Below are 10018 nucleotides of genomic sequence, written 5' to 3' on the forward strand. Positions count from 1 at the left end.
CCACCGCATGAAAATGTCATGCCAAATTTTAGGACTCCACCAGAGAAAGTCTTGATCGGGACAACCGTGAAGAAACAAGCAAGTTTGGAGTTTGAAACTGTTACGTACGCTGCGTCGTCAAAAGGGTACAAGGCAAGGCGAACTTATTTTGGTCAATACTAGGTACATGAGGAATTTGAGTCCAGGGAGGTTTCAAGGTAATCAACGGTGCCGGATAATTAAATTAGTTAATTTGTTAGTTGAGATAAGAGAGAGAGAGAGAGTCCTTGTCAACTTAAGTTAGTTGTGAGTTTCTTCGCTGAATATTTGCATCGCCTATATAAAAGGCTAGCTACGGTTGCTGTATAAGGGGGAGTTTTAGGTTATTTTTTCAGAGTTAGACAATGTTATGTATCGACTATTAAGCGGCCCTTTTTGATGTCCGTGGTATTTATTTTGTGTGAATTTTCTGCGTGAAAGTTGCACTTGGCTCGAGGTCTGTCGTTCTTGACGGGTTGCACGCTGGTTACGTTTACTTCCGCGGGAGGTTCTTCGTGTGACGAGGGATTGTCCATTGGTCGTCGTCACCCCTGCTTCAGGTTACGTGTACTGCTCGTGTAATTAGGAGTATTTTTTATCGATGGATCTAGAAAGTTATTGCATTGTAAAAGATCGGGCCAAATCAACGGCACGGTCGAGGTCGTGCACTCATCAGTTGGCATCAGATTACTGGGTTTATTACGGTGCAATTTTTCCCTATAAATGTTTGGTACATATTCTAAAACTGCGATGAGGACGGAACACTACTTTGACGGTGAGATGCCGCAAAGTGAGAAGGATCCATCGCGTGCACTTTCATGGTTTCAGATCTACACAAGGTTGGAGGTGGGACCAACTACTTGTGCTGCAATGTTTGATCGTTCTTCGGAAATAAATTTGGTGAGTCACACCTTGGTTAATGCATTGAAGCTAGCGTTAATAGAGCATCCAGACCCATATAAGCTCACATGGCAGGGAAAGTTCGTGACAATAAAACATCAAGTAGAGGTGCCTTTTGGATTTTGTGGATTTACCGATTCAGTTTTGTGTGATGTTCTTCCATGTCATATGTATGTGTGTAGCTTGATACTTCGTAAATCTTGGACAAAAAAGAGGGAGGTACGGATTGATAAATCTGGCAATTTTTCTTGAAGGAAATTTCAGCTTCTCTATAATGGACGGCGGGTTTCTTTTGAAGCATATACATCTAGGAGATATTTGGCAGATCGCAAGAGGCGAGACCATGCACACTCTTCCATTAGTGCAAAGAAACAAGAGACTATACTGGTAGATCAGAAAGGTTATGAGGGTGATGCCATTGTAGTTAAAAATAGCTCTCTGGATGCGGAGCTTAGTAAGTCAGCGGCAATGGTTTCCACTAAAATAAAGGAGGGAGAGGCAACAAGAGCAAGTGCGTTGAACATACAACTAAAGATGGTACAAGATAGCAACAATAAGGGGAACAAAGGACAACGCCAGAGTTTGTTTCAGGCTCAGTGCAAAATTAAGGGAGCGTCATGCAAATTGATTATTGATGGAGGTAGCTGCACAAATGTCATTAACAGGGCGTTGGTGGCGAAGCTTGGTTTGTCCATATGGCGATACGACAAACCACGTCATTTGGAGTGGTTGAACAATTGTGGACAGATCAAAATTACACATAAGGTGCGTGTGCCGTTTTCAGTTGGACAATATATTGATGATGTAGAGTGCGACGTTATGCCATTGGAGGTTTGTGGTTTGTTACTAGGACGACCTTAGCAGTATGATCGTAGTGTGCAGCATGCTGGAAGATCCAACATATACACTTTTATTCATGAAGGGAAGCAAATGATGTTTAAATCGATGGATGAGAAATTAATCTGCTCAGATGTGGTATTGATGGTGCGAAAGGAAAAGGCTCCCCAAAACAACATGAAACCGAAAACAATTTCTCTTCAAGTGGAGGATGATGGTATTCTTTCAGTAAAGGAAAAGTTCCGTCAATCTACCACGAACCCGAAGACGGCTTCGTTTCAAGAGGGAGGGAATGATGTAGTCATTAGTGCCAAATCAATTATTCTGCATTAAAATATAATTCAGGCCACACATGTCCAAATGGAGTGGCCGACCGACATTTTAATCGGTTCGATGCTGCTCCAAGTTCCTCCACCGCATGAAAAAGTCATGCCAAATTTTAGGACTCCACCAGAGAAAGTCTTGTTCGGGTCAGCCGTGAAGAAACAAGCAAGTTTGGAGTTTGAAACTGTTACGTACGCTGCGTCGTCAAAGGGGTACAACGCAAGGCGAACTAATTTTGGTCAATACTAGGTACGTGAGGAATTTGGGTCCAGAGAGGTTTCAAGGTAATCAACGGTGCCGGATAATTAAATTAGTTAATCCGTTAGTTGAGATAAGAGAGAGAGGGAGTCCATGTCAACTTAAGTTAGTTGTGAGTTTCTTCGCTGAATATTTGCATCGCCTATATATAAGGCTAGCTACGGTTGCTGTATAAGGAGGAGTTTTAGGTTATTTTTTCAGAGTTAGACAATGTCGTGTATCGACTATTAAGCGGCCCTCTTTGGGTGTCCGTGATATTTATTTTGTGTGAATTTTCTGCGTGAAAATTGCACTTGGTTCGAGGTCTGTCGTTCTTGACGGGTTGCGCGTTGGTTACGTTTACTTTCGTGGGAGGTTCTTCGTGTGACGAGGGATTGTCCGTTGGTCGTCGTCACCCCTGCTTCAGGTTACACGCACTGCTCGTATAATTGGGAGTATTTTTTATCGGTGGATCTAGAAAGTTATTGCATCATAAAAGATCAGGCCAAATCAGCGGCACGATCAAGGTCGTGCACTCATCAAGATCGGAGAGAAATACAAATCTATATTAATCATGCGTAAAAGAGTTCAGAAAAGACTCAAATAATATTCATAGATAATCTGATCATAAATCCATAATTCATATCTCAACAAACGCACCGCAAAAAAAGATTACATCGAACAGATCTCCAAGAACATCGAGGAGAACATTGTATTGAAGATCAGAAAGAGAGAGAAGAAGCCATCTAGCTACTAGCTATTGACCTGCATGTCAATGGTAAACTACTCACACATCATCGGATGTACAGCAAGATTGATGTAGAAGTCCTCCGTGATCGAATCCCTCTCCGGCGGAGTGCCGAAAAAGGCCCCGAGATGTAGGTTGGTATATGAAATTTGCAAGTACTTGTACTTCACCTGCATCCCCTCTTGAATGTATTGAACACAACTCCAAAAGCTTTGTCCTTGTTCATTGTCAGCATCTATGAGAATCAAATAAGTAGTAATGAACATCTTATGAAACACATTGCAGCAAGATAATGATAAACTTTATGATGATATGTAAAGAAAGACACACCTTTATATTTGTTTCTTATCGAATCTTGTGAACACATCAAGGTCTCTAAGATTTTGGGGGTAAGACGACTACGTGGTCACTTAGAACTCTACCACTTGTGCTGAATACTGATTCCGAGGCAACCGTGCTGACCGGAGTTGCAAAAGTATCACGTGCTAGCAGCCTCAAAGCTGGATAGCGTGTTCCACTAACTTTCCACCAATCTAACACGCCAAATTTATCTTTGGACAATGGAAATAGCTCATCTTCCAAGTAACAATCTAGCTCATATTTCATCCTAAAAGATGTTGACCTTTTTGGAGGAACACATTCATTGAAGAGTGACATAAGGGCTGGAGCTTCCAAAGAAGAAAATGAGGAAGATGGTTGTCCATGATCATCATTACTCTCAAGACTGCACTCGTCCAACAATGTGCATATATTGGCAATTATTCCATTAACATGACCCTCACATTCTGGACTAGAAGGACTAATACCATGCAACATAGCAAAGCAAACAAGCAACATTTCATTTTTGTACCGAGGATCAAGAAGTGTAGCCATTCCCATTAGACCTTGAATATCAGTCCAATACTTGTTAAATTTCTCATCCTTGCTAAATGTCATGGCTTCTATCACCTCCTTACCACAAGTTGACCATTGCCTCATATCTATCTATACCTATATTAATTTGAGACTCCCTAAAAATTACCACGTAATCAGTAATTAAGAACCGTACATCTGGTGGGACCAAGTTATTAAGGTGTTTACTCCGCGTAAAAAATACAAAGCAATGGACATGTAAATTTACCCTCAGAGTTTGACACAAATTGCCCACTATGCCACGGGCAAGTGAAAAAACTGATTTGTTTTATTTTTCAATCTGTTCTATCTCCCTCATCTACTTGCAGCGACTCTAAAAAAATCCCCTTGCAGCAGCCATCATACGCCGCCGCCGCCAGCCCACAACGGAGTCCCGGCCGCCGGCTCCCCGTTGCTCTTCGCCTCCTTGGAAGGTCGGATCTTGCCACCGCCCCGAACTCGCGGTCTCTCCCCACCCCAATATTTCAGCTCTCCCATAGATCCTCTCCGATCCGGAGTTCCACGCGTAGGGCACCAGCATGCAGAGGCAAGGAATGCCGCTCCTCCTCCAACCAGCCAGCCATAGCGGCGTCGTTCCTCTGACATGCGAAGGGGCTCTCCTCTCCCACCGGTCGGCGCCTCGACTTGGACTCCTACAGCCGGCACCTCCACTTCAGCTCACACCGGCCGGCATCCTCCGCCGCCAAATCTTAACCACTTCGTGTTCCTCTGGCCTTCATGTGTATCTCCCGTTATATCTCCTCTCTGTTCTGATTTTCAGGAAGAAGGTTCATTTTTGTGGCCCGTTTCCACTAGGTAGATGGGATGGCAATGGCGGTTCCTTGGTTGAAGGATGCAATGCAGCTCACTAAATTTGAAGTTGTACTATTTTGGTCTGCCTAGATACCCAAGCAGGGGAGATAGGCTGCAAGTTGGGTAGAAAGCGGCATGATTCTCGGCAATACTCTTTACTTGGTATTTGATGATTACTCTTTACTTGGTACAACGTTCTTGATGATTTAATATAGTCTGACCCTGCTGTAGAAAGAAGCTTACATACATGCCTGGATGTGTTCGAGATGCATTGCAGTGTGTATTACTCTTTAGTTGGTATAATGTTCTAGATGATTTTAATAGTCTGGCCCTGCTGTAGAAAACAGTTTACATACATGCCTGGATGTGTTCGAGATGCATTGCAGTGTGTACTCATAGGTGGTCGTGAAGGGCGACTAAAAGTAATCCATCATCACATCAAGTTTCTGGAATTCTGGGGATCGAAATCAGATCGAGATGCCAATGTCCTGTATGTTGCTTCAGTTATATGGCTTGAGCTGGTCAATCTGCAAGATGATGCAAAAAATTGCTTGCAGATAGTCTGTATGTATGTGTACAGACATGCATGTTGTATGTTTATATCAATTTTGCAAATTGACATTTGTTCAGATGCTTCTAAGTAGTGGTTCATGAAGATTCAAAGTAAATCTAAATTACTTTGTGTTGCCTATCCTATTACTTGATTTTTTTGCTAACTATGTGTATGAGTAAATTTCCAAGATGATGCAAAAAAATCGCTTGCAGATAGTCTGTATGTGTACACACATGCATGTTGTATGTTTATATTAACTTTGCAATACTGATGTTTGTTCAGATTCTTCTAAGCAGTATGCTCTAGCAGAACGATGCTTCCCTTTCCTTACTGTTGTTGCTAAATATTTTTTTTATGTGGCATATGAGGACTGAACAGCATCAGGCCAACGATCTCACCCTGGGAGTCCACTTCTTTACGGTCATGACATCTGCCTTGACAAATTATCTGGAGGTAATTTATTTGGTTCCCTCCATTGGATGAAGACCTATTTTGTGTTGTTTAGTTGCATGAAAACTTCCTGAAGCATTTTATTGACATTGGATAGAGCTGAGAAAATCTATTTATGCTTATAGTTTTGTGTGCCTTTTTCTAGCAGTTGAGCTCCAGAGACGAATGGGGAGGTGGACTTTGCTGGAGTTATCATGTGTTCTTGCAATCAGAACGCATGGGGATTATAAGCCAATATACGATTTGTTCATTTTCTTTTAGAGGTATATGAACATTGATTCATATGATTAGTTGGTACTTAAGAACATGGATACCCACACTTTCCTTGATAGTCCAAAAGGTTCAGATTTTAAATATAGATGTTAAGCTATGATGAGAATCTTATTGACTCAGCCATCGTATTTTGTTTTAGGTAGATAATCATTAGTTCATATTTCTGAACAGGGAAAGCCATGGTATTTGGATGGCGGAAGCAGTTCTGATATTTGATATAGATTTAAAGGACCAGGAGAACCTAAGTGGCTCATTCCTATACCAACATTCCGATATATACGGGGCAGTTCTTAAACGTGCAAATGTTCAAGCCATTAAAACACCCTCTTAGGTTCGTATACATAATCAACTGCCATATTTTGAGAGACTGAATTCTACAATGATTTGCATAGATTCTTATGAGGATAATCATGAACTGCATAAAGTTTTTTATTTTTTTTTGTAAATATTGAATGGAATAAGTATTTTTAGGTTCATTTATAATGATATAGTATTTCTGTTTAGGCAGTACCGAGTGTTAGATGTTCCATATTTGAATTAGCTTTCCCTAAATATAAAATACTAGAAAGGTCTGAGTGGCGAGTGCTACTTCATTGAAATTTGATTGTGCCTGCACATTATAAAATACAAGTTATGGTCCTGCAGGATTACCTCCCTTCTCTAGAGATAATTTGCTTAATGTGTTCCATGGTGCAATTAAATTGGATACAAGTATGCAAAAAATATCTTAGTAGTAATATAGAAAGCACATGTCATTCTAATGTACTTCCCACATTTTACTATTTATGTTAATTAGTACTCTGCAATGAGCCTAAAAATAGTACTATAGGGAGATGCAGGCAAGACCTAATATGTTGTCATTTGAAAATAAAAACTACCTACTTTCCAACTGTGGATTTCATTTGTACATGTAAAAGAAACTATCTTAGACAGATATATGATTCATCAGGTTCAATGAAAGTAAGCTTAAATACCATGTATTTTTTTTTTGCACAAAGATTATTGGCTACTGTATGCATCCTCTTTACATTTTTTAGTCTATAGCGAAGTAGAAAAAAATCAGTTCAGTAATGCCTTTGCTCCAAACGAGCAAACAATTGTTGTTAATAAAAATAAATCACAGACTATTGATTTCATTTGTTTGCAGGAAAAACATTGTATTTTCACACTTATGGAAAATGAACTTTAAATCACGAAAAATGTTGATTTTTTTACAAGAGATCTTGAGGATGAGATAATTTTCAGCAAATTCAGAGGAATAGCTTAAGTACCAGGGCGACACATGTGGTAATTAGCATAACATGGATGTTGCATTAATTTTCTTATTTAAACAGTACAATTTGTGTAGTTAAGTCATTCATTATAAAGAAATGAGTTCTATCATTTGTCATGCCATGGAAGTATGGTTTGAAGTTTCCTTACTGTAAAGATTTTTCTTCAACATCTACAAGCTGGCTAGCAAAATTATTGCAACTACAGTTCACATCAGGTATAAGGCGACATGTAGGGCCATCATCTATGTCCATACATCTTAATCTCATTTTCACTGACGGTTGCTTTGCTATCTTAGTCATTGATTATTACTGAATGTAGAAACCACATGGAGCTTGTGCCGTTTTCTTCTTTCTGTTACTATATATATGTTCGGAGCAATGTAAGGTTTCTTTTTGTGAAGTTCATCGTGCTTATGGTACAATATTTAGCCATACAATTTCTATTAGAAACCATCATCCTGTATGCCTTTTCTTTCACTACTTTTTGTACAGCAAACCAATGGATCAACTAACCACAAGCTTAGCATGTGGTATGCATAAATATGTAGCTTAGTACTCCCTCTGCAAATAAATATAAGTAGTGATCTAAACGCTCTTATATTTCTTTACGCCGGTAGTAGAAAACATGCTTAGTACAACGCCTTCTAACCATGCAGTAGCAGTTCCCACCCAATGCTACTGTTTTGTACACAGACGAGAAGTTTGTTTGAGAAAGAGGAGCATGCTTCCTGCCTTTCATCCAATATTATATATTTCTATTTCCTATGTGGAACTAACAGTTCATGTCTCTAGCTTCTACTACTTTATCGTTTTAGACAAAAGCTTTTGTAACCATGATGCTGATATACTTGTGATACGTACTTCATGTGCTACCACATTAATAGGGTGATTTAAATAAAAGTACCTGAATTTATATTCTTCCACGTTCCGCCAATATTCAGTAACAAAGTTCTATTTTTGTTTACAAACCAGTTCATTGGTCGCAAGGAAAAAAATCTACTTGCTGTCGGGAACCAAAGCAACAACAGATCAAGTTACTTGGTCGGAAGAAATTGTCAAGGGTCGCAGCTTACGCATGATTGGAAGTGGCGATCTTAGTCTATCTCACCTAAGTTACATGATATAAAAATTAGTAAAGATGTAGAACAACCTAGAATTTTGCGTCTCAACTATGTGTCATATTTTCTTATTATCATATACTTTTTTTGAGACGGTCTTACTATTATACTTTGTAATGCTTATAATTCACGAGTGATAGATTCTGAGATGTACTACCGATGTGACCAAGGATGTCCAGTTTTACTTGATATTGAGTACTGGAACTTAAAAGCTTCTTCAACATCCGCCTACTTATTTCATTTATATGGAATTAAATTACAATAATAAATATATTTTTTGATATAAAATATTATTGAAGACATCTAAGTGGTGAAAAAAAATCATATGCACTAAATATTGTGTTATTTGCATCTGTTCGTGCACAGATCATTAGAAAAAATTATATCAAATCTTATACCGGTTAGCTGCAACCAAATGACATCCTAAAGTGTGTATTCAAACTTTAGTTATCTCAATAATTAACAAAAGTTGTTTTCATTTGCCAGGTCAAGATAGAACTTCAAACTACATTTAGTTTCTAAAGTATTACTAATATTTACATGAAAAATAGTGGCCCAAGCTGCACCTTCAGCACTACATCCATATCCAAAACTAAAACAACAATGTTTTTTACAACGGTAAACCATAACCTATTTCGTCCTACCAGTGACCAAGAACAATATTTGCAATATTTAGTATAATTTTTGATAGCATATGTTCAACATAGGATATAGTTGCAATACTTATATATTTAGTGTGTTATAAACTAGCCCGTGCGAATGCACGGGTTGACGACTAGTTCATTTTAATTTCACAAATCTTGGGAAAATAGATGTTGACAGTTACATAATCAGTCCCGGAAAACATTTCAGTCATTTCAAAGAACAGCCGCAACCTTTCTACAACATCAATAGAAATGTCCATTCTTCCTTAGAAGGGAGACTCTCTTATTGCTACTCAACCTTCTTTAATTGCTCAAAAACGACCTTATATGGTAGAGCCACACTAAGCATTGTGTAAGTTGAGTTCCACCTAGTCTTACAATCAGGTATTAATCTTCTTGTTATTTTGACCTTTTGAAACTTAGCAATTTCCTCAAATTTCTCTATTCGTTTTGGTGAGGCAATCCAAAAAGCTATACTATCTCTAATCTTTTCAATTGCTGGTTGCATAGCATCTAAGCCATCTTTGACAATTAAATTCAGAATGTGGGCACAACAACGCATGTGAGTCAAGGTACCTTGCAACATGAGTTTGTCCGTCCCTATCCTCTTCACCAACAAGTCAATTGTCTTGTCATTTAAAGAACAATTGTCAACATTCACCGTTGATAGCTTCTCATCAAGATTCCAAGATATCAATGATTCATGAAGTTCTTCAGCTATACCTTCAGCGGTGTGAGGAGCTAGCACATAAATAAACCTACAAATGCAATGAATATATGTTATACAACAACAAATATTGATGAAAACAACACCAAACAATTTACTATAGCAGCAAATGTTGATAAAAACAAGGGTTAATTATCCTTTTGCCCTCAGTGGTGTCCATGTGCTCAGTTTTGCCCTCAGATGCGAATTGTGCTCAGTTTTGCCCCTAGTC

General features: G+C 38.9%; 1 long non-coding RNA gene across 4 annotated transcripts; it reads left to right on the forward strand.

Moving 5' to 3' along the window:
• Positions 1-4297: 4297 nt before the first annotated feature.
• LOC119277826 lies at positions 4298-8618 on the forward strand. Of its 4 annotated transcripts, XR_005137337.1 has the most exons (5): positions 4298-5774; positions 5920-6034; positions 6216-6375; positions 7192-7331; positions 8291-8618. It is a non-coding gene; the product is annotated as an uncharacterized LOC119277826 (long non-coding RNA). The 4 variants fall into 4 exon arrangements; XR_005137339.1 differs by lacking the exon at positions 7192-7331; XR_005137338.1 differs by lacking the exon at positions 8291-8618 and having other exon boundaries at positions 5917-6034; positions 7192-7444.
• Positions 8619-10018: the final 1400 nt, after the last annotated feature.

This window comes from Triticum dicoccoides, chromosome 3B (genome assembly GCF_002162155.2).
Source record: "Triticum dicoccoides isolate Atlit2015 ecotype Zavitan chromosome 3B, WEW_v2.0, whole genome shotgun sequence".
Lineage (NCBI taxonomy): Eukaryota > Viridiplantae > Streptophyta > Magnoliopsida > Poales > Poaceae > Triticum > Triticum dicoccoides.